This window comes from Nymphalis io, chromosome 8 (genome assembly GCF_905147045.1).
Source record: "Nymphalis io chromosome 8, ilAglIoxx1.1, whole genome shotgun sequence".
NCBI classification, from domain to species: domain Eukaryota; kingdom Metazoa; phylum Arthropoda; class Insecta; order Lepidoptera; family Nymphalidae; genus Nymphalis; species Nymphalis io.
In genome coordinates this window covers 11,375,475-11,401,334 of record NC_065895.1, presented here as the reverse complement: position 1 = coordinate 11,401,334, position 25,860 = coordinate 11,375,475, and the positions used below count along the sequence as shown (strand labels likewise).

Here is a 25,860-nt window from a genome sequence, read left to right as displayed (position 1 = left end):
GGTAGAGATCAACTGATCTAAAAAGAGTTTCGCGATACAACTCTGTTGCATTCAAATGCCGATGAATGCTCTTTGAGTTTCGTTTCCCTGGGAACTTCAAATTAACGATCGAATGATCAATCATCACGAGACACGATTCCTGACGTAACAGTCGTTGTATCCCTGTAAATTGCATAATTGGAACCGAATTTATCAGTGAAAGTGAGGAATCGTTGCACGCCGTACTAATGTAATGCCGGCTTAATGATAGATGGTCTCAACGAACTGTGCCCTCCCGTAGAAAGCTCGAGCATTATTTACGATGAGCCAAAACCTTTGTCGGCCTGACAATGAGCTTGCTGTTGTGATAACTACAGATAATTGCATAGCTACTACAGTCCCTATTGTTATTTTTTATAAATTAACTATATTTTAATTTTGTCATTTGGTAGTAAGTGATCACCATCATTCATAGCCATTGGCATTGTATGAAGTATTACAAATTCCTGACTTTGTTAATGTCCCACCAACTAACCAAGGAATCTAAGATGCTGTGCCTGTAATAGCACTGACTCGAGCACTCTTGAAGGGTAAACCGGATAATATATCCGACATGTTGTTAACTGGACGCATATCTAGTGCAACATGATTGATTGGTAAGCTAGTAAGAGGCCACAAAGAAATTAATAAAAATCTATCAATGATGTAAATTGGAATTTGCTTAAAGATATAATCATACAAATATTGGGGCTTATCGGGAACAAAATAAGCTGATTTTCTTAACTGAAGTAAACTTTAAAACTTCCCAGCCACAAAGAAGCCTACTCAAGTTTAGTTACCAGTATTGCTATACTATAAGAACAAACTCCGGATATTTTATTCGGGTAATATTGTAAACCGTTTTAGGTGATATCCTATTTTATTTCGTGTATCCCTTAAAATAATATTAAAATCAAAGTCGCATTTTATCACTTTCTCACATTTAAGGATCATGTTCTGCGTTGAGAATCGAGTTTTTTCTAATCGAACAGCTCCATTATTATCGCTCCTCGAAACGATATGATATTAACACATACATACATATTATTTCTCGATAATATAAATGCTATCTTGATTTGCATTACTTCTGAATGAATACATACGTATTATAATGGTCAAAAATAATAACTCAACCAGTCTGAACTCGCTTGTCATGTTAAATTATTAATACATGTTTAATTGATTTAGCAAAATAGGCGTTAATATTAAAAAAGTAAATTTTAATTACAGACACTTCTGTTTGTGTCTTTTAAGTTGAAGTAACTTGATTATTGTATTACTTCCTTATTGTAAACTCGAATTGATATATCATATTACATTTTTTTTAATCGTAATGAGAAAAAACTGGCAACACTTGTATGTATGTTTTCATTTAATCTATATGTGGATTAAGACATGATAATATATTTCATTATAAATTTTATAACTTTTCTTTATTTATTGGAAATAAATGTTGTGTATATAATATCGTTTGTAAATCTGACTTAATTAGAGTGTACCTGAAGCAGCGTGGTGGAATAAGCTCCAAACCTTCTCCTTCAAAAAATTGAAAGGAGGCCTTAGCCCAGCCGTGGGACATTAACAGGCTGTTACTGTAACAACAGCTACAGCTGGGCATTCATGACATATAGCCCATATCATATCTTCCTGCATTATGAAGGACGAGTTAAAATTAAAGAACATAAAAAGCATAATAATAGTTTTCCCCACTTGGTGAAGTGGTTCGGGTTGAGATGTTTTCACTGGATAATTTAAAATTACGTTAACAAAAAGGAAAAGTATACATCCTTGATTTTTATTCGCAAAACACTTTCTACGTCTCGACTTGAAAGTCATAAATATAATAAAGTCACAGTTCGTATTAATGCTATCAATGGAGAGGCAATTAAATCTTGACGGTGTAAACAAAATTAATGCTTCGACTTTTACTCGTTTTCCTTCATTGACTTGTCCATTAAACTGGATCTGTATTTAACCATAACTAGAATCACTTAAGACTCCAATCACATAAGCTTATGACAAACGCTGGCGATAATGATCTAAGAAAGTGTTGACGCGTATTGAGCTAATATATATTATAAGGACTTTGAACGGCTTTTTGAAGTATACAACTTGAACGCTACATTATTCAAGTGAAACTTCCTTAGACTCCTTACTGGTGGTAGAGCTTAGTGCAAGGTCGTCTGGGTAGGTACCACCCACTCATCAAATATTCTACCGCAAAACAGCAGTACTTGTTGGCTGGTATTGTTGTGTACCGGTTTAAAGGGTAAGTGAGCCAGTTTAAATAACAGGCACAAGGGATATAACATCTTAGTTTTTTTTTTTATAGAATAGGAAGGCGGACGAGCATATGGACCACCTGATAGTAAGTGGTCACCAACGCCCTTAGACATTGGCATTGTAAGAAATGTCAACCATCGCTTACATATCGTCCGCCTTCCTATTCTATAAAAAAAAAACTCGATGGGAGTGAAATTTTACTATCGAATTTGAATTTTCATATTTAGAATTTGAGTGAAACGTTCTTTACGCGAAGTTCCACTATTCAAATTCATATATTTTAATTAATAGAAGCATAACACTTATTTAATTACGGTCAAAGCAAAAAGTTCGGAAAAGGAATTATTCATAGAAGTATTGGCAAAAAAAAACTCAGCGTGTTACTAGTTTTAAACCTGTAATGAGTGGCTCGTGTCTTATATATTTTTTTTATTTACATATATATCTAAATTAGTTAAAATTTTCGCTCCTTGATCTAAAATCATATGAAAAGATTTTAAATCCGAAATGTATGAGTTGTTAAATTAGCATAGTGAAACTAAATAGTTTTTGTTAAAAACCGGACCAACGCTGCTTACTTTTTCATGTACTAAATAAATTTTGACATCATACTCCACAATAAATAAAACGTCATGAGGAAACCTGCTTTGGTTTTAAGAAATTACAGACGTATGACATTCTGCAGCAGTTGAATGTTTAATAATTTTACCAATGTTTTTATATAAATTATTTAATCGTAGTTAATAACATCTTTAAAGTTATATATTATACGTGAGACGCCCAAGCGTTCTTTATTACAAAATAAAAGGTTTTTTTTTTACTTAATATGAATTTAACAAAAATATCATTATTTCGAAATAACGTTGACGTAGTTAAATGTATGGAAAGCATTCGGCTTCCATATTTAAAATCACCGTGCAGAAGTATTCGTTGAAAAAATAGTTATAATTCATGTTTAAATTATTGATACTTGCTAAAGCACGGCACGACCATGGCTTGCGACACGCGTCGTGTCCCAAACGCTACCGGGTTCGGTATCCGGGCCGTGCGTTTGTCATTGTTCGCTTTAATTGTTCCCCGGTTATCTTTCCTTTCACTGCGCTCATGAACATTGGAAAAAGTTTACATTGATACTGTTCAGCTTAAGAGAATAAAGTATATATGAATCACGCCAATAGTATTTGACGTTCTTTTATTTTATGAATCATACTATAACGTTACATCTTTGTGATATAATTATGATTCAATGTGTTGTGCAAAAAAAAAAACACCCCCGTATAGTTGAATTCATCCACTAGCTCGGAAATCCGATTTTTGCCACAATTTCCATGGGTTATGATTTGTACAATAATGCTTCTTTTGATCTGTTTATATTTCAATTGAGTTCAGAATTATTTAGGAATAATATTATATCAGGTTGTTTAGATTTGGTATCTTAATTAATATGTACGAAATTTTCAAATAACAATGGAAGAATACGTACACAAAACCAAATATTTTATCTAATTAATTTTAAACGGATACTAAAAATCTTTTGTTACACAAGGAATAATACAGCAATGAAGTAACGACCGTGGAAAGATTTATCGATACAAGCGGACAAAGCCGCGGGCGGTCGTTAGTAAAAACATAAAACTTATCGATTTTAAGAGCGGCTCAGTTATATAATTCGCTATAGAAATGTGACTCAACAAATCTATATTCAGGTTTACAAATGTAACCCTAATGCAGTTATCTAATATCGATTACAGCCTCCCACGCCGTCTGTCACACATCAAAACGGCCGGTGTTTTACATAAACATGTTTACGCGTTGTTAAACATTTTAACAACGCTCGATTATCGACAAGACATGATATATAGATGTACTTTGAGTATGATTGTATCTAATTTTACAATGCTTTTGTTCATAGATTTTCTCTTCTGAGATTAGAAGGTTACAATTGATATTATAAGTTGTTCAACACGCCATTCTTCTTTCTTGTCGTTTCGCTGGTGACAGCGGTCGTGGCCGTCAATGCGGTGCTGTGACACTCTTGAAAACAAACACAACACGTCATTATTTAGTTATTAATCGAATAGTCTCGTATTAACTAGTCGTGAATATCAGTACTCATATACAAGATCATCCTTTTAAACTTGAATTGACTAACAAAATAAGATATAAAACAAATTATACAAACAAATTTATAGCTTCTATATCATCTCTTCAGAAGATGTTGTTTAAGAAACGATGAAGCGTGTTTATCAGTGATGTTTCTGATTTTATAAATATGTATCAACATCTAAACGCTACATATAAATTTGCAAACCCTATGTCTTACCTCCGACATAAGTTTTACAAAAATCTTTCTTAGCACCCACTTCGGTTATTATTATGCATTCATTCAACTTCTTTAATACAGGTTTGTAATATATAGACTGAAGAAAATAAATATCTACGTGCAACTCCACTTAGACCATTATATAATTCATTCCATGTTTGATATAATCCACTAAGAACAGCTATAGCCACTAAATAATTTATTATCTGTTGTATTATATATCCGAATTATTGATAGCAAAGTACAACGAAACGAAAAAACGCGTTTAATTTTTTATTTTTAACACGAAATAAAAAAAAAACATACAATAAAACGGTTCCTATAATTATTGTAAGTATTAATTGCATGTAGCATTCGCGGCACTCGTGATTTTGGTAAATGTTTTTCATTGGAAAAGTTAAATATGTTATTCAATTATGGTCTTACATAGTTATTAAATCAGCTAGCTCTTAGTACGATAATACGTTTGCTTTGCTATGATATATCATAAAAGATCGCGTTTTTTATTTTTTTATAAAACACCCGGCTAATTGTAGCTCATTTGTGGACTACGTGATGCAAGAAGTGCTGTAAGAAATATAAACATAGTTACACTGGGTCACTCACTCTACCGTAACACAACAATATTAAGTATTGCTGTTTGGCGGTACAATGTGTGATGAGCTGGTAACTACATATAAAATCACAATATAAAATCTAAAGTGCTAGCATCTTAATTCCGCCAACCACTTTTCAAATATGATTGACGATAAGAATGCGTCGCTTAATTAGTTTATAACTTTTTTTGACAACGATAAATAAGTTTTATAATTATATTTGTTTGTAAAAAATAGTAATAACTGATTATCTAATTATATTAGGTTGTCACACTCTTATCGGTATGCGTTGTTCATCCTCCGGAAACGGATCGCCCGGACCGGTCTGTCGAGAGTGAAAGCGCACGCGCCGCACGAATTGTGGCGAAAATGATCGACCGACTGTCATGTATTATTTGATAGTGTTTGTTAATAAAAGGACGATCCTTAAAATACAATTTAATAAAAAAAAACTTGATTATTTGGAAATAATAAGAAAACTAGATATTTTTTGTTCTCGTACATCTAAGTAGTAATTTATGCAAACAATAAAGATTTTTTTTTATCGTGACTTAGTTTTTTTCTAAAGTATATCGTAATGAAGCATATTTAGTCAAACTATATTGTTCAGCATATTATATATCAGTAGGCAACACCTTTGATTTATAATTCAAGACGCTTTACGAAAAAAATATACTCGCAGTAACTTTTGTAATAAAATTTTAATTTTTATATTATACACATTTGTGTAAAAAAAAGATTGCAAATTCTAGTGTTGTATCGCAAACACAAGTATTATGTAACAAAAAAAAAAACATTATTCTTTATGAAAAGCGCTGCAATAGAAAGTTGATGATGTCATAAAGTAATTTATAAGACCAAATATTTTTTTAAATATGATAATGTATGCAAGGCTAAGCCGGAATTAATTGAAGTGTTATAAAACCAAAACAAGTTTAATTGGTTTTAAGTATTATAAAAGTGTTATAAATTCTTAAATTCCTCGCTCCGTTAATTTCAAAACATATTTTGTGTTTAAATTTTTCTTCAAAAAAAAGCTTAGTATTTTAAAAATCAATTATAATAAACGCCTTTCTGCTTTTAGCCTGAATGGGTTCTTTAGATTTCTAATTATTAAACATCAAATTTGGTGATCAAAATAACGCATATATGGAATCGATATCAGCCATTTTCAAAATTATAACCGTTTGAGGAATAAAATAATATGAACTTGACCTACTCTTCTCCTATATAAGTGTCATAAAGTGATATTATTATAAATAGTTATCTCATTCCTTATATTTGATTTACTTATTTTTCAATGTTATTTTGTATCAAATATATTATTGAAATATTTTAATACTTATTAAGTTTCCAAAACTTAATACTACAAAATAAATGGCTTCATAAACTTAAACTAATAATAATTTAACTAATAATAAAATTCAATACACGCGCGCACTCTTAGTCATTTTTGTATCTGATTGTGATGAGCATATCATGTACCTATCATTGTTGACAGCGGTGATCTATGACCTCTATTAATGTCATCTACATAAATACAAATGTATGTAAGCCGCTTTCCTATAGCATGCTTAAAAGCCTATATTTTTTTTTAATTTGACATCTTTTTATATTTATTTAAATAATACTATCAATGTCCGTTTTTAAGGAACTCCTAATATTCCTATTTACCTCATCAATAGCTTGAGTTAATTAGCGTACAGATTTACTTAAGAGTGGGGCTAGCAATATCCCAAGGTCTAGGCGCCCCCCTAAATCGCCCAACGTACAATTGGTAGCGCAAAAGGTGTCGGTTAGATTAAAAAAACGATTAGAAAAAGTAACAATAAAATATTACAACGCATTGCGGAATAGTCTAGCTTGAAACTTAAATTTAAAATATATCTAACCGTTTCGTTTATTTACTCCTATTGTTAGCTTTAGCTACGTACACATGTATTTAAACATATCTAACCGACATTTAAGCGCAAGGCCAGGTTATTGCATACACACGATCCGGTCAAATTTAAATATCTCGTTTTGAACATTTACGAATACATTGGTCTTACCTACGGGAATGTCAAATTAAAAAACAATAAAGATTAAGATTGATGTCTGAATAAAACAATCGAGGTGAACTTTTGAGACGTCTGATTTATCATAAGAATCTTCATATTCATTATTATTGTTTCATACTCCGCTACCCGATATGGTATCGTGTCGACTCCTGACAGAGAAATTGTCTTGAGTAGTGTGTCCATTGAAAGAGATATATCTCTGACGTCTTCAATTCATTCCATCGCAATAGTGGACAAATTTTGATATGAAAGACTAGGAATTTCTTAATGTTATAGGGACGTGTGGTTTTATTTGTTTGTTTATTACAATTCAAAAAACTCGAAATTATTAATCTATTTGTGAATATCGATTTACATATTTAATTAATTTAAATAATAAAGTAATACTTTGTTAAAATATTAGTATTATGTTTAAGTCGAATTGTTAATATTGAATAAAATTTATAATAACTGATGAAGATCCGAGATTGCTCAGTGGTTATACACGTGAATTTCAACCGAAGACTTAGGGTTTTGTTTCGGACAAATGCCGTTGAAGTCTCACGTTAAATTGTTCTTTTAATTCATCTCGTGATCGGTGCGGAAAATATCGTGAGGAAATCTGTATGTCAGATGAAAGTCTGTCTTTTACTTAACTACTTTTATTACTGACGATTTTGAAATTAAGTATATTAAAATATTTCACCTTAATATACATTTATTTAAATCCATAAAATAAATCGTGACACCATGATTTCCCTCGAGACTACAAGCTCAGTAAAGACTCGTTAAATTCATGATACGATCGAAATTAAGCAACATAAATTGCATGATATTATCCTTTGAAATAACATTAAATGGAATGAATTATTTATTAAAATTGCAATTTTTTTTGCAATAAGTGTTTGTAGTTGCGTTAATAAAACAAGACGCCGTGATACTCAGCTGATATGGGAGAAATCACATACCTGTCAAATAACGAAGATACGATTTCAACATTCTATGCTGGTCTTTACGTGTGGGAGGTTTTAATTGTGGCCCTGTTCGCCCACGGCACGTCCTGCTGATAAACCATCGCCTCTGACTCATTGACACTAACCGCTGTTTGTGACGTAGAAAGTGCAACCTTCTTCGATGAGGATTATTGCTATTAGAATATTTTTTAATCTATTACAGACATAAATATGTCATACGATTTGCTTTCGAAAGTTCGTTTACACTAAACGTAAATAATACATCTAGACACAGTGAGTATTGATATTTAATACAAGTTCAATAAAAAAGCTATAAACCGATTTTTAAAATTTTGCCCACACTAAACAAATTGGCGAAGATATCTAGGAAGAAAGTCGATCAAGAACGACGTCGGTTAAAAATAGATTCCAAATTCAAAACAAAACTATAGACATTTCTAGTAAATAAAAGGCAATGCCACTTGAATCTAAAGGAAATATCGCGAATACAATGAGAGTTATAGAAGCGAATGAGATAAGCACGATACTCGTAATAATTATATTATATCAAATTTGTTATCATTTATTGCCGATAAGAACGGTTTTATACGTCAATCGTAAACCCACGAAGAAAAGCGAAGAGTAATAAAAATTTTACGGTTAGTTAAAGTCTATTATATTACTTTCGCTGTAACTTCCTCCTGTTGCAGCTCCTATTTATTCAACTGTATATAATATACTAGTCGTTCCGGCCCTGCTCCGCCCACAGCAACTTAAAAAAATTCCTGAATTCCTTTCTGTACTGCATGTGAACTATATAAATTTGTCTTCGTAATCCACCTACAATATGGGTACCTTCAAGTCTAGAGTGAATAGGCATCTTCTAGGCAAGCGCGCTCCATCTTAGACTGTATCATCACTTTCCATCAGGTGTGATAACAGTCAAGCGCTAGCTTATATATTAAAATAATAATAATAATAATGGCACTGCATGTATTGATTGGATCAAGTTGAATATTGAGAGCGTGTAATACACTAGACACAATAGTAACAATATTATGACAGACGTCATATATATGTGTTTACTGTCACAGCTTCAGTGCGTTTTTATTTTGCAAACGTTACCTCCAAATTTAAAGTTCCTATTTCAAATTCATAGTGATTATATTTATTTATTTAAAAAACTTTAATGACAAAAATAGTTTTAGTAGTTGGTGCAAAAGTCGGTGTAACGCTTGAAGGCTTTCACGCACATGTCTTAGTAGAAAGATATACTTAATAATAAAAAACACATCCATAGTCCCTTTGTAATCCCTCAGTCAGGAGCAGGACTGTGCATTGTATACAAGTATATATAAAGCTTAGTTAGTCGTTATGTCATTTTATATTAATCCTTACACAAAGTAAATATTTATACACTCTTTTTTTTAAAGCATATCAGATATTTTTTCACTATAATAGACATATTTTTGCTGTAGCGGTCTGTCTTGATATATCGATTAATATTAAGAATTTGCCTGTATATATGGGTTTTTTTTTTCAAAGTTTTCCGCATACACAATTTAATCGCAATCGATTTATCGCGGATATAGCCGTGAAAACACAACAGACCTGCAGACAGCGTTAATTTTGCATTTATAATATTAGTACGAATTAGCACTTACACTTTCTATGAGGATCATAAAATATTACACAACTCGTTAGTGTACAGTTTACGATAAAATATAAATAATAGAACTGCTATAATAAATTTTTAGCTTTTGTGTTATAAGTTTACGTCAAGAGAGAACTGTGAACAAATGTATTTACTTCCAAGTGAATAAAAATAAAATCCAAATGTGCAGATATTAAGAGATAGCCTAGTGGCTAGGACACATGAATCTTAACCGAAGATCATGGTTTCAAACCCATGTGCTTGCATCTCACGCTCGGCGGCGAACATCGCGACATAGTTACATGGGTCGGATTAAAAATCTTCAACACGTGAACATCCAATGAGCAGCGTGGTGGAATAAGCTACAAAACCTTCTCATCAAATAGGATGGAGGCCTGAGCCCGCTGGAACATATAAAAGTAACAGCCTATATAGGCTGTTACTTTTATTTGAAATCCAGTCTAGGTAGAGTCAATCTAAGTAAACATATACGCATTCTACAGTACAGTATATAATTGTACTGCTGGTGTTGCCGAATAAGCTATCGTATTTATTATATAGCCCGTTACTTAAAGCCGTCTGAATAAATACCAGCCACTCATCACATGTCCTATCGCCATCAGCAATACGTAATATTGTTGTGTTCTGGTCGAAATGGTGAGTAAGTCAGTGTAAATAAAGCCACAAGGGTAATAACATTGTAGTTCCCAAGGTGGGTGGTGCATTGGCGATGTAAGGATTGGTTAAATATTCTTACGGTGCCAATGTATATGTCGGTGATGAGCTGGCCTATTTGCACGTCCGCCTACTTATCAATATCATTATTATAAATGCGATAATAATTCTATATGTCTGTTACGCTTTTACTGCTAAATCACTGGACCGTTTTGATGAAATATGGTATGGTTCAAGCTTGAACCCCCAAGGGTATAAGTTATTTTTTTCCTAATTCTTGACGCACCTCCGCCTATCCCGCGAGCGAAGCCGCGAACGAAAACTAGTATTACATAAAAAAAAATATCCTGTCGTTTTAAACAACGGACATAATTAACGCCTTGATAGTAATTAGTCGCTTCTACTATTTTTATATTAATTATTATTCTAAAACGTAAGTGGGTATTTTGTATGTACTGGTTTATATTTTTTTAAACTTATTATCTTTTAAATAAAACAAAGAATAGCGTTTTATAGTTGATAGGAACTCTAAGAATCGCTATTTTATTAAGGTCGCTTCACGCTCTATTGGACTGAATAATACGCTTATCTATTATAATAGCCGTCATTATATAAAAAGAAGAATCATATATCAAGTGAAGTGGAATGCGAAAGGGGTGAAAATAGTCGTCTTAGAAAAAACATTTACTTGTTTCAAAAGATTACATAGATGATAAAAAGTGTAAAAAATAATAACATTCTATGATTTTCATTCATGCAATTACTTCCAAGTCAAATGTGATTGTCGAAATAGTAACTACGAGTATCGAGTTTTTGGTTGATGCTTCTCGGTAGAATCTATATCGAACCGATGGTAAATTTAAATTTTATTTAATCTTGTGAAATTAACGCTTAAAAGTGTTTGCTAGAATGTACTTGATGAACCATGCATTATTTTAATTTGATTTGATATACGATCAAATGACTAATAATAATATTACTGGCTATAAATTGATTAATATTTGAAATCATTAAACTGAAATGATTTAACAGTCGTGATGAATAAAATTTTACTTCCCAGCATTTTAATTGCTTTATTTGATTGCACTGCATCGGTTTATTTCAGTATTTTTTTAAGATATTAATATTTTATTTATTTAAAACAAAATATCATTAGTAAAATCGTGCTGTTCAAAAGAGAAGAAAAAATAATCTTCCTTGATTCGGTTTTGTGATAAGTTAAGATCGTTAAGAACATATTTTTAATATTATGTTGACGTTTCGCTCACAAGTTCCGTATTCGAACTTAAATAATAACTCAAACGAATCATATTTCTTATAATTTTAACGTTACTTGATTTATTAATAGTGACCGCCAAGTTTAAAGATGTTTATCGTACAAGCTCTCGGACTTGACTTATTCATTGTTTAAAACAATTTATTCATGCAATAATATAATCGGGCGGGCCTTGATCTTTTGCTCTACACTGATTTACATTTGTTTTCTTCATGCTCATTTCACTTACCTTAAAATAAATGAAGGGGAGCAACGAACAATGGGATAAGAACCTGTGTTCGTGTCACTTGTCTGACTATTTTTCATGTTGAACAAGTAAGTTATTAAAGTATAGTGCCTAGAAGGCGCTTATTTTACTCGCGAAGTTGAAGTAAAGTCCTAAGTACACTATCATCCGTACTAGCTTCTATGCTTCGGTATCAGGCAATATACCCATTGTTTGTTGTGAATTGAAGGTATCCCTTTGTTGTAATTTATCACTCGATTGCGTGTTGCCTCTTTGCTTTCTGCTAGATGCATAATGATCTAGATTGTCTTTTGATATAGTGCTTCTATTTTAGTTTTAAAGGTCTTCGTTATTTGTATCTGATAAACAGACGATATTTGTTAAGATATTCATACGACCATTCCAACTAGAATTCTAGACATATGGATAGAGTATTAAAATTATCGTGTATATCAATTAAAATATATCTAATGTTGTCCATGTATGCACAGAAGACATTTCTCATTATTATTTTTTATTTTCATTTACAAAATGCAAAAAGTTTTATAAAAAATATAAAACCTCGTCATTGCCTCTAACAGTGACGGGTTGAAACATTTTTCGTCCAGAGGATTGGAATTACGATTCAAATGTGGAAATTCTGCTAGCGTTCTTGCCACCATTCCACGCGGTCATGATTTGTACAGTAGCAATTTCATATATAAATATATAATTTCCATTTAAATAGTATCTAATTTAAATAGTTATTATGTAAATAAATATGATTATAACTTATAAGAGGTTAATGAACTTAGGCTGCATTTTTTTATAAGATGATTTATAAAAAAAACTATCATTCATGCATTTTAACGTTATTTCATTAGGCATTTTAATTAAAAGTGTGTAGGTTTTTTATCGCCTTTTTTTCTTTATTTGGCTCTTTAAACAACCAACTCACTTACCCCATCCCAATTATTTGCTAGAAGGGCCGTAATACATAATTATTATCACGCCGCAACGAAAGGCAATTACACGATAACAATTATTTTATAAATTATATTTCTTTTTTTTAACAAAAAATATAAAAATGAACTTATCCCTTTACAATAAAATAATATAATATTTCATTTTACATTAAAAGTAACAGCCTGTTAATGTCCCACTGCTGGGCTAAGGCCTCCTCTTCCTTTTTGAGGAGAAGATTTGGAGCTTATTCCACCACGCTGCCCCAATGGGGGTTGGTGGAATATACATGTGGTAGAATTTCGATGAAATTAGACACATGCATTTCCTCACGATGTTTTCCTTTACCGAAAAGCACGAGATGAATTATAAACAGAAATTAAGCACATGAAAATTCAGAGGTGCTTGCCGGCGCTTGTATCCACGTTCATCGGTTAAGCTTCACGCGTTCTTACCACTGGGCCATCTCGACTTCATTTTATACAATTTCCTAAATTACAAGACGGCAATAATAATATAGCTCATCATACAACGTAACCGCTACTAATGTGCAAATTATTTGTGCAATACATAACATTTCACATGTAAAATAGTTTTAACAATACATTACACTAAAAAAGCACCTAATTAAAATAATGAATTGGCAATAGCGCCCCAGTTTTAAGTAATAACCCTGATTATATGAAAATAGTAACGCGAAACTTGGTTTAATAATATTATTTTAAATAAGTCTGGCGACTAATTGGAATGCCAATATAATGACTTAATTAATTAAACTCGAGATATGGTCTTGCCAATAATATAATTGTTCATATATTAAATTTTAACATAATAATTCATGAGAAAAATGTGCTAATTTATATTACAAATTCGATATATAATTTGGTGAAGCTTAAAGAGAAAGTTTGAATATTTGGGTCACATAGTGAGGAACACAGATATGAGCTAGTGCAGTTTATTGTCTAAGGTAAGTTTGTAGGTTATACCACAAGTGTTCGAAAGAAAACATTCTAAAATAATAATTTGGACGATTTATTGATCGCCGACTTCAGATGATAAAAAACCATTATCAAGAACGATTCAAATGAGGATATTTTTAAATTATTAGGATTATATTGAATATATGTATATAGTAACGAGATTTTAGTCTATTAGATCAATATATTTTTTTAGTATTTCATAATGATAAAAAAGCAGTCTTTGTTGATTATTATGCTGGATATATAGATTAAAATATATTTATGTTATTGATGGAAAAGAGTAATTACTGAGTTAACATAAATAGTAAAAGATCATTAATTTAATGTGTTGTTTAAACACGTTTTCCACACATGCAAATTCGCAAAATGAAGTTAGTTGCAATAATATTTAAAAAAGTGACGGTTGTTTTTGAGCACTCAACTATATTAGCTGAGTGCTCAAAACACCTGATTGTCATTCTCTATTAGGCGCGATCACATCAATACGTTGCGTAATATTAATTAATGAGCGAAAATATTAATATGGAATGTGCAAACCACTTAGTCAAAAAGAAACTTTGTGTTTATTTTATTAAAGCTCACTTTCAATTAACGAATAATATGTGATTTCTTCCAATCCGGATTTGCTATTTGGATGACTGTGATTTAATTAAATTATCAATATTATTTTTATTTGTTGCAGGTAAACATGGATTTTTATCTGTAGTCATTAAGATATAGTTTCATTTATATATGGTAAGTTGTTAATTGGTAATATAGCAATTACATTACACTGACTCGTTGGTCTAGCCAACTTATAAGGCTGCATATCCCGTGGTCCAGAGTCAGACCAATAAAAAGTTTTTTCCTGTAAAAAAATTCTCAGTAGCGGTAAGAAATATATGTAATCTTTTTTATCTTCCTTAATTCTTACCTTTTACTTTACTGTTTTATATTTTTTGCAACTTACTAATAAAAGAAACAAAAAAGCGACTTAGAACTAGTTAGTTTTAAAAGTGAACAAAAAATGTCTGACGTGTTCAACAAGCTTACAAAATCTCGTTTTCGTCGTCCTTTTGCGATTTTTTTTCTTTTAATTTGTGATGTCCAGTTTCAAGATTGTACGAGCAATATTTTAGTCTCTACGAAAAATCCTATTACTTATTTGTGTTATCCATGAGGAAAATTCTAGCGTTATACTTAATTATTAACACATACCACCAATTCGAAAAAATATATTTTTAGCTTATTTTTAAAACAAAGTTTATGACAGTTTACATTTTTAATTTACAGAGGCTAAAATTCGTCTTATTCCCAAAGTGTATTTTATTAATTCGATATACTTTTAATAATCTTAAATACAATCGATGTTTTGTTTATATTATTAATTTAAAAATTTTAACTTTTTCTCCGGTCCTGTTGCATGTTTGTTTTCTTACAAAAGATTTATCGACTTCGTGTAATAAGGTAACCGCGGTAACAAGTTTATGTTTGTTCCTTGTGATAAAAGTATGTGCGTCACTAATTCTAGAAAAATCTTAAAGGCTTTTACAAACATACATCACACTGTAATTTGTGTTTTCAAGAATAACAAAGTTAATAATACAACAATTCAATAAATTTGCATATTTTAAACTACATATATATAAATACTAACATTTTGAACGCAAATAAAAAAATGCACTTGCTATTCTTATCTCGGCGCGTCTGAACTACATCTGGCCTTGGACACCGTTTTCGGTTTAATGGTCTACGGGTATCATATTCATCTTCATTCAAAATGTCAGCCATTCAAACAGACGTAAATACATTGTAAATTCTGGGCATAATTCCCAACGTCCTGTTCATACTTTACGAGGTTTAATATTTGAAGACTTATGAAGATCGTATATAGCAATTCATACAATTTTCGTAATTGCAGCCGACGGACGATTATTCAGATTTACGACGACAAAATCACGTTTGTAAAATTCCTATGTATATTTTCGATCTAGGAAGTTGAACAGATGAAGGCATATATTGGATGCCTTATTTGGTCTCGTTAAATACATATTGCAATAATAGTTGTTTTAATTATAGGTAAGTGTAATTATCGATAACAGTGGCGTCTTTATCGCCTCTTATCTCGGTAAAAAGACAATTTCATTCGATATATATTGTTCATAAATTTAAAATACCTAATTTAAGATGAGGATGAAATAATCAAAAAACAAAATCCTTGATAGTTTCCGTGAAATTATGTACGAAAGTAACTGATTCATACCACTACATAAGTGGTATGCATTCATAAACATTATGCCCTATATTGTTTATTATTTTCTTATAAATTTCGTAATAGATTTCCTTTTTTTTAATACTGTAAAATACCGATTACAGTACAAAAAAAGTCAAAGTTCACAACAAAAATCTAATATTGAAATGATGAATGTAATTTATTGCATTCTTGAATGCAATAAATTACATTAAATGAATTAATTGAAAATGTTATTTTGTGACTCGTTATTTTGGCAAAAGTAACAAGGCAATGCACCTTTGCTATGTATCATATTCAAGTAATAGACGGCAAAAAATGGTAAAATTAGTAATAACTGTTTGAATCCGGTTTGTTTTTACTTTGAATTTGGACATTGTTAATGCGAACTATTTAACATTGTTGCTTAATGAATAGCCGATGAATTTTAAATCGCTCGTTCGATTTTGTAAACGTTTAACATAATAATGACATACAATTAAAATTTCAGTTAAAGTATTACCTCAACCCATGGAATTTGACAACCACTTACGTTAAATTTCATCGCTCGAATGTCAGCTATGGAATAAATAATACTGGCGCATTCACACTAACTGGAATACATAGTAACTAATGTGTTGCTTAGCAGTTACCAAGAAGAGTCTTCACAAAAGCCTTCACACAGCACCGGTATTATACTAAACTATATCATCATATCATAGTAAAAGTATTGAACCATTGCGAATTAAATACTGAATCAGTCTACTGGTGGTAGGGCTTTGTGCAAGCTCGTCTGGGTAGGTACCACCCACTCATCAGATATTCTACCGCAAAACAGCAATACTTGATATTGTTGTGTTCCGGTTTGAAGGGTGAGTGAGCCAGTGTAATTACAGGCACAAGGGACATAAAATCTTAGTTCCCAAGGTTGGTGGCGCATTGGATATGTAAGCGATGGTTGACATTTCTTACAATGCCAATGTCTAAGAGCGTTGGTGACCACTTACCATCAGGTGGCCCATATGCTCGTCCGCCTTCCTTTTCTATAAAAAAAAAAAAAAAAAGTCTTATGTTATGCGCATGAACTAGTATTAAAAAACATATAACAGGACTATTGAAGTTTTACTCTGTCGTATGAAATCCTATACGAAATATGTTTAACATGAAAACATCGTACTTTGCTAATGAAAATCGAAACATGCGTTTACATACGAGAGTAGTACGTAGTCTGAGCACTTTAATTACTCTGCTTTTGCATTTATACATAACGTATCCACAGATTTCACGTGGGATACAAAAATGTCATTCACAGAATGCAGTCTGTTTTTCCATGATATTCTTTTATTGAATACGTAAGCTATAAAATATTATTATGACAATTTCCTTAGAAATGATAATTTCAAATTATAGATCAAGATATAAGTAATCCTTATATGTATAAATAAAGCGACCATAAATTAATTGCTCAATCTGCGAGTACCATTTTATAAGGTCACAGATGTAACCTGCATAGCTTCCGTGTTTGCTTCTCACTAACGAGAGTCTATGCAAATATCAATTAGCCGGTGAAATGTTTCCTCAATACACCAGCTACCTGCCCCGATACTTAGCTCTTGCTATTAATTGGTTGAATTATCACTGTACGTGATATGCTATTTCCGTTGGATTGAATGTACAAAGATAGTACTGCACGGCTCGGTTACACAATATTATTTGGTTGCCGTCCCCAATCTCTAAGAAACTATTCTTGATAATGTATATTTCGATAAGCCTTATTTAGGTACAGTGCTACTTTTAAATTCTATTCATATTTGTACAGGAACTAGCAGGTTATGTTTAATTTTTTACAATTAATTTCTCATATTGTGATCTGTGTTCAACACACTAGCTTTATTATTAGTTCGATCATTATTGAAATGCAAATAATAAACTGGCTGCAATTTTACTACATCATTGGCTATATTATTAAATATGACGAATATACGTACGTACGTAACTAAAGACTTCATTTCCACTACAAAAGGAAATAAAGATATATAATCTCCCGTCACTTTTGTAGCTAACATTATGTTTAGTGATGATGTAAAGTGACTTTCATTGCTTATAAAGAAAATACATATTGCAAAAGTTTATAACTGTCGTTATTCCAAACTTACAGTTCAAACAAAGTCTATAAATAAGATATTGTAGAGGAATACTATACGGTTAGTAAATATCGTTAAAGGTATACGCGAAAGCAATACTGAAGTAAGATAGCACTACAGATACGTATGCAATAAATTATAGCAAAGCAACGAATCTTTTGCCTTAGAGAAATTTGTTCTCACTCGCACCAAGGTCCGAGGGTTCGATTCCTGCCGTGTACTTGTCGGCCGATACGTGCCCGCCGATAAATCGCTCGACACCTCTGATACTACAATGGGAAAGAGAAAGTCTTTTAAGGAAATATCGCCCGCTCGGACAGTCGATTGGCAAAAATGGGAAAATAATGTTGCCGTAAGGAATTGCGGACATTTACTTTCTCATACTGAACTTTGATAAAAGTTCATTAGATCATTGAAAGTTGAATAAAAAATAGACACGGCAAAAATAAAACGGTTAGTTTTACAGTTGTAATCATTAATAAATAATTAATTAAACAAGAAAATTTAATATGTTATTATATAACTGTCATTTACTTATACACAAATTCGCGATGTTTGTAGTTTAATAAGAAGACGAAACAAATAAATCCGTTCATCTATAATCTGATTAAATAATCAATAATAATGATAAACTCACGAAGAGTTTATCGTTTCAGTTTGAAAACCACCTATAAACCTATAATAAGTGCCTTCGAGAGCAAATCAAATCGTCAATCTGTTATCTCACTTAGCATCTCATGTTTATCATCATTAGCTATAGAAGTTGATTTATCTTGCCAAAAATGTTATGAGTTCATCCTTATTAGGTTCCAGACATAATTGTTTAGTAGTATAAAACTTTTGCCTCTTGAGTTAATATCAAATAATTATATCTTATTGGCATATATATATATAAAAATAGATAAAAACTACCTAAAATGCCTCCGACTAGTCAAAAGCTGCCTGTTACCACTGCCTTATTAAGGATGGTTTTTTTCTATCTCACTGAAAATACTGGTCACCTCATTTATTTTATTGAATAAATTCATTCGTATGTATTTATTATTTTTGTTTTCAAAACAGAAATTATCTTTTAATTCATATTCCTATTATCAAGTCGTATTAATCACAATCAATAACAACCTTACAGTTTAACGAGCTACTGGCATTTTTATATGACCAATAAAAAGCAAAACGCGATTGGTTGCTCGCTATTGCTAGAAAGAATGCGCACAGTTGACTTGGTAGATGGACGATAAACTACGTTGCATACCAGATTCGAGAAAATTGATACAATTAGACGGGAATCCAAAAGACCGGGTCACTTGGATATGGTTATTAATCATTTATAACCAGTAGATAGTTAATTTTTTTTTCTAATATTCAAGCTCATTAATAAAAATAAACGTTTAAAAAATTAAAATAATTTAAATCTTTTGCTCGTTAAATTTTTGGTCTTGACCTTTTATTTTTTGTTTGATCTAGAATTTATATTTTCTTGTGTTTGGCTTAATGCCTCAAATATATTAAAGTTGACCACAAATAATAGTTGGCAATGATTTAGTTCTGTTAATTTATAACAGAACTAAAACATTGCTGATTATTATGTATGTAATAAGCAAGAGAACGGATTGCTTTTAAGAAAAATTGACAAAAGATTTCATTGTATTACGAAATCTTAATCTGTTTATCTCTGTATTTTTATTTTGTTGTTTTATTACCGAATTCCAGTTCAACATCTGTGTTTAAGTGGTTTATAGTTTTATTATTGTTATAATTACTAAGGTTAATGAATTTCAGTGATATAATGGATAGTTAGCGGCTCCATCTGAGAAAAGAATGCAATTTTCATTTCTATTGCAAGTTCCATTTAATATTTTTTTAATGCATTAACTAAATGTTGTAAATATTTTCTTTAATAATTTATTAAAGATTTTTGCTTCTTATGATAGTGTTATAAAATATAATATAACTTAAAATTGAAGGTAATCACGGTGACGATTATGCAAATGAATGGAGTGCATATCGACAGTACCGTTGCTCCTACGTGGTCCTAACGCCTAGCGGCCGCCGTCATCCGCTATTAGCCTTCAGGATGTGGCACACTTTCGTTGTACGATGAACAATCCCGTATTTGTGCTTATTATATTCAACACATATATTATCCTATTTAACTACCATTATGTTTTACGGCACTAAAAACTTTACGATCGATGATCGTCTTGCAAATACACGGTTATTGGCTTTTTAAAAATTCTCATTTGTTAAACGAGTACTTCGGTTACGCCCTAATTGGTCTACGATTATTATCGTTTCCATCTTCTCGCATCAGCATTCTCACGAGAATCCAAGACGCGAGACTATTACTATTTACGCTCGTACGTTAATTCAGTACCGTAAATGGCGTGAATAATTACTTTGGTAATTGAAAAAGTTGTCGGATTCCTTGGCATAAACATGTGATGATCTGAAGCTATGCTAGTCTATTCTCGATTTTTTTTATTTCAGTTAAAGTGCACTTCTGGGAGTCTGCATATTGTGCGCGGGGGAACGAGGGGTTGTGAAGATGCGCCAGTGCGTCGGCGCTCTGCGAAACCGACCCGTCCGTCAGTCTCGCTGTACCGCGAGCGTGCAGCGGTTGTGGTAGAGGGGGCATATGTTTTGTCGCTCGCGTTTCTTATCGACTGTTATTCGCGGTTTCCTGTCGAGAGCGCACGTGTAGCCGGCGTCGAACGTCACTTTTATTTACGAAGCTCATGCACCTGTGACAGAGCAAATATTTAGCGTGATGTGAAAGACCTTTATCGGTCTTAACGATTTGTGTTTTCAAATAATTCGAAACTTAAACGACTTGTGGTTTGTTTTATTTTGTGGTGTTATATCGAGAACGGTGCTTTTGGAATACAAACTCTACCTATGTTCTGATGTTAGAGAGCAAATTTCGGCGACAGCCAGATCGTAAGCATCTGTAGTTGGATGAACGCCAACATCGACGCATCTAAGGTGAGCGGGATCCTGAAATACTACAATCATTAATATTATTTTTTGCAAACTGCGAAAAAAATTGTAACGGTTCGTGTCGACTTTATCACTAGCATTATATTTACAGTAATATTGGCTTATCGTTTCGTTCAGTTATTTCTGTTTATGTCGATCAGCTTTATCATCTATCATGAAAATATTCCACATTGGATTTCCTTTGAATTATATGTCGTTGTTTTTTCCTGATATTATTTTAAAAACGGCGCATCAGTAAAATATTGGAGTTGTTTAGTTTTAATTTTCTAACATTTTTTTCGTATTCTGTTTAATTGTTTCGCTCGTTATTTTGTTGTTTTAAGTTTTGTAATTGAATGTAGGCCGTAGTATACGTATTTAAGTACCCTACACACGTTTACATTATACGTTATATTCTTGCGATTTAAAAGAATACTAAATGATTAACATTAAGATACTTCAAATCAAACACAGTTTGAACCAACCGTATTGTTAACGTTAGCTCAATATATTAATTAATTGTAACAAATAATATGACTAATAAACTTTTCACCTCGAAACTCGTAAATCATTTTTGTACTCACCCAAGGCCGAACCGTGAGACCGAATGTAATATCGGTATTACTATTACGAATAATTTGTCCAAGGCCGCAGTCTTATCAATTATGTCGTATCAAATTCCTGTTGTTTAATCGAGTGATTGACTTGTTTATACTACTGTAACTGGATCTTTATTTTTGCTTACTTTTTGTTAGTATTTTTTTTTTGTCTGTTCGTCAGTATATAATTCAGAATATTTCCTTTTATCAGCTAAAGGTTATTTTAATTAAATAAACTTTTTTTTTAAATAATATACTTAGTATAGTATGAAGAGAAATTGAATACATATCATTATTATATTTTAAAGAGAGTTAAATAATCGTTGCGTACAAATAGCAGTTTAAATAATAATGTTTAGATGAGATCATAACTAGAAGCTGGTTTGACTCATCCTTTTGAACCTAACGCCAGACCCTACCACTTGTGTCAAAGAATAAAACACGTTAAATGTTATGTAATATTATAAATTGCGATTTTGCCAAGACCAGGTCATAACTTCCATTACTCACAAAGGAATCTCAATAGGAATGAACAGCTAATGTCTAGGTAATAATGTATATTAGTTTATATTTAAATTATATAAAAATAATTATTTGAATCTATGCTATGAAGTAAATTAAATTATATATTCACAAAATTTGATATTTTTGTAGGGAAGAAAACATCAATTTTATTAGGACATAGAATTACAGTAATTGTTTTTTTTTTTTGTAAATTACCTATTTTAATAGAAGCTTCAAAATAAGCAATCTTAGGAACTTCGAATGATAACTTCTTATTTATCATAGGCAAGCTGCCTAGCTTCGATTGCGCATGCGCTTATTTTCAACGGACACTTACTTATCATGTCACGTCCGACATACTCCCGAATGGCGTCCCATAAACTCATTGCTAATTCTCGAATGAAACTGCCAAACTCCTAGTGATAATACTAATATTTATTTAAAGAAATTACAATTTTACTCACGCATAAGTGTGCTTAAGGTAAATTATATTGAGTTCGACATCTAATGTGTATTGCCTTTATCGTAATCAGAAATACATTTGCTCTAGGCTGCTCAATGGATTTTCATCTCGAGTGGCGAATTGATCCTGACTCACAGGCACTTCAGAATCTGACCTCCCAGAAATAGAGTGAACGTGACCGTCTACCCCTGGTTTTTTGGTTGTTTCGTATCGTCACTCATTCAATTGCCTGTTGGCCTTACGCCAGGACATTGCTGATGCCAAAGTAGGGTCCACTTCTATAAGGAGACTTATGTCAAACATATAGAGTCGTATTTGCGTCCACTTTATTAATTTAGATGGCGCTTAATCGCTTAATCTCAATCAGAATGAAGTCGCCGGACAAACGTTTTCTGGCGATCGCGGTGAAAGCACACGATCTTCGCGACATTTTTTGCGGTTCACTTTTGCCAATTCAAACGTGATTTAGATTTTTGTTTATCACTAAATATACAGAAAGCATTGCCCTCGTTTCAATATTTTGTATTAGAAATTTTCTATCCGCGTTAAAGATAGCCAGTCTACTCGAAATACATACATAACCAACTTCAGTTGACTTCAACGGCGGTTGTAAATCGTTATAATGCACACATGCATGTATTATTTTGGGTCATTTATTTCCTGCTATTGCTTAATCCGCAAGTGCAGTCGACTGTACAATTACCAGTACCGAATTTAGTTTTACGAGTGGCGGCCCGGGCTATGACGCGCTCGCTCACATCAAACGGCAACACTCATTGTTAATGTTTATTATTAGTTCCCATGAACCGTTTACGTTACACTTGTATGTAGGGCCATCGTTTTCGCAACCTTGGATTGCGTCTGTAAGCGTAATCATTTTTAAGGATGTTCTAATTTCAATTACACTTAAATCCTTTTTGTCGTCACCGTCTGAATGTAATCTATATCAAAATGGAATTGTCAGACTGAATACCAGAAGCAGATTCACAGCATGTACAAGGATGTTTATTGATGCCATCAGGTCATCAGATGCCGGTGAACAATGCGTTCAATCTTCCGAAAGTCTGCATTGCGTTAATTATTCATGTCATGCGACCAAAAAGTGTATCGAGAAATCCGAGCCGACCGGTCTCAGTGACCTATTCAACAACTCGATCTAATTAGTTATCGATTTAGTTTCACTTTTTCACTATTTACAAAGATGGGCCTTTTATGGGCTTAAATCAAAAACATTCAATATTGTCCTGATTTTTAAATTGTATACGCATGCGTATAAACAATCTTTAATTAATTCATTCGTAAACACGTTTTGCTTTTCGGATCTCATTGATTTTGTTCGTGGATTTTATGTTTGCAAATATTGGTTAAGAGGTCGGTTATCGGTAAATGTCTCGAGGATGGCGACAATTCACACGACAAACAACGAAATTCGATGCAAATATTTTAAGAATAAATGAGCTTTAAATTGTATTGTTGTAATGACACCAATATATCACTCGAGCTGCCTCGACAGAGAAGAGAAAAAATGCACTAAAGCTAGAAAATCGGAATTTCATGACCTATATGTGGTGAAGGGAACGAGTTCTTAACGATTGTCGAACTCATCGAATAACGGTCAAAATGGGACAAAAAAACTTTTCGGCGTCTCCATCATGCGTAATTGGCGAAGGGTTTTCGGAATGTGGTCTGACGAAGATGCCTCCCAAACGGAACGACGTATAACCTTAAAAGGAATTGCAGATGCCTTACATTTAAATAGAATTTAAATTTTATGGCGACTATATTTTTTTGATCATTTTATATCGTGTTTTACTTTTTATTTTAATCTATAAAAATATATAGGAAATCTATAAAATTAAGATCCTTATGACCGTGTTTCATAAAAATTTAAAATGTTATTTTGAATACTAGTCACTTTAAATATCATAAAATAAATAAATCCATTGAAATGTATTTTTTTTTTGTATACGAGGACATTTTAATGTATCTAACATTAAAATGTCATGACATTTAAATGTTCGTCACTTAAGGTGACACGGTTTAACGGTGCAGTAATCATAACATTATCCCTACACTTTGAAGTAACGAGCCACATCAGCCCCATAACCAAGGAATGTAAAACTCCTCAAACCACTTCTAAGAAGGGCGGGCTTATATTCTATAGAATGTTAGATAAACTGCGGAAAACATAAAACGGTAAAACATTTCCTCGAATACTAAAGAGGTTTGATCTTTAACTGCTATAACCACTCAAATATATTGAGTCCATTCCTAACAATATCATTAGAACATAAAAGCTACCTTTTTAGAAATTAAATACTTTCTTTTTCTGGAATGAGATGGAGGAATGGGTTCTTCTTATTATACCTAAGTCACGAGGCAGAGATAGAAAACTTTTTATTATGCGGCCTTTTTGCTCGTTTCTTCACAACTAGGCAAAAAAATACATATTTAATATTAAGAAATTACATTAAAGATGCTCATCATTATATATCAAAAAGCGATTGTATAAATTATCTTAAACTAAACGATGAGTATAGGTTTGTCAACTATAAATGAAAAAAAAATATACAAAGAAATAGCGACACTTTGTATTATTTCTTTGTATGCACAGTTGATTATATAAAATGGTCAATGCTAAACTTGAACTTGTTCTCAACCAGTTTTGTACGCTATCGTCTCTAGATGTCTGACGCATGTTGGATCGCGAAAATGCGATTTTACAGAACTAACATGGTCGGTACAGGTGGACGAGGGGGTCTTTTATGGTATCGTTAAAAAAACGACAGCTGGTCGACCCCATATTAGTGCAAAGGCAGCGAAAGGTGTAGTAAGTTGCAAGCTGCCTCGCAAGATGAACAGCTAAGCCTAATAAATAACTTCAAGCAGTAGTTAAAGGGCAAATTAATTTTCTCAACGCTCTAACTATTTTAATTACTTATCCAGACCAAACCGTATGCCATTGCAATAGAGTATGCTATTCGTTATCACATTTATCAT

At 32.1% G+C, this 25,860-nt stretch overlaps 1 protein-coding gene across 2 annotated transcripts in view; it reads left to right on the top strand.

The window, feature by feature from the left end:
* Positions 1–25,860, top strand: part of LOC126769932 (rho GTPase-activating protein 21) — a 310,744-nt gene that overhangs the window by 130,187 nt on the left and 154,697 nt on the right. The window lies entirely within an intron of this gene.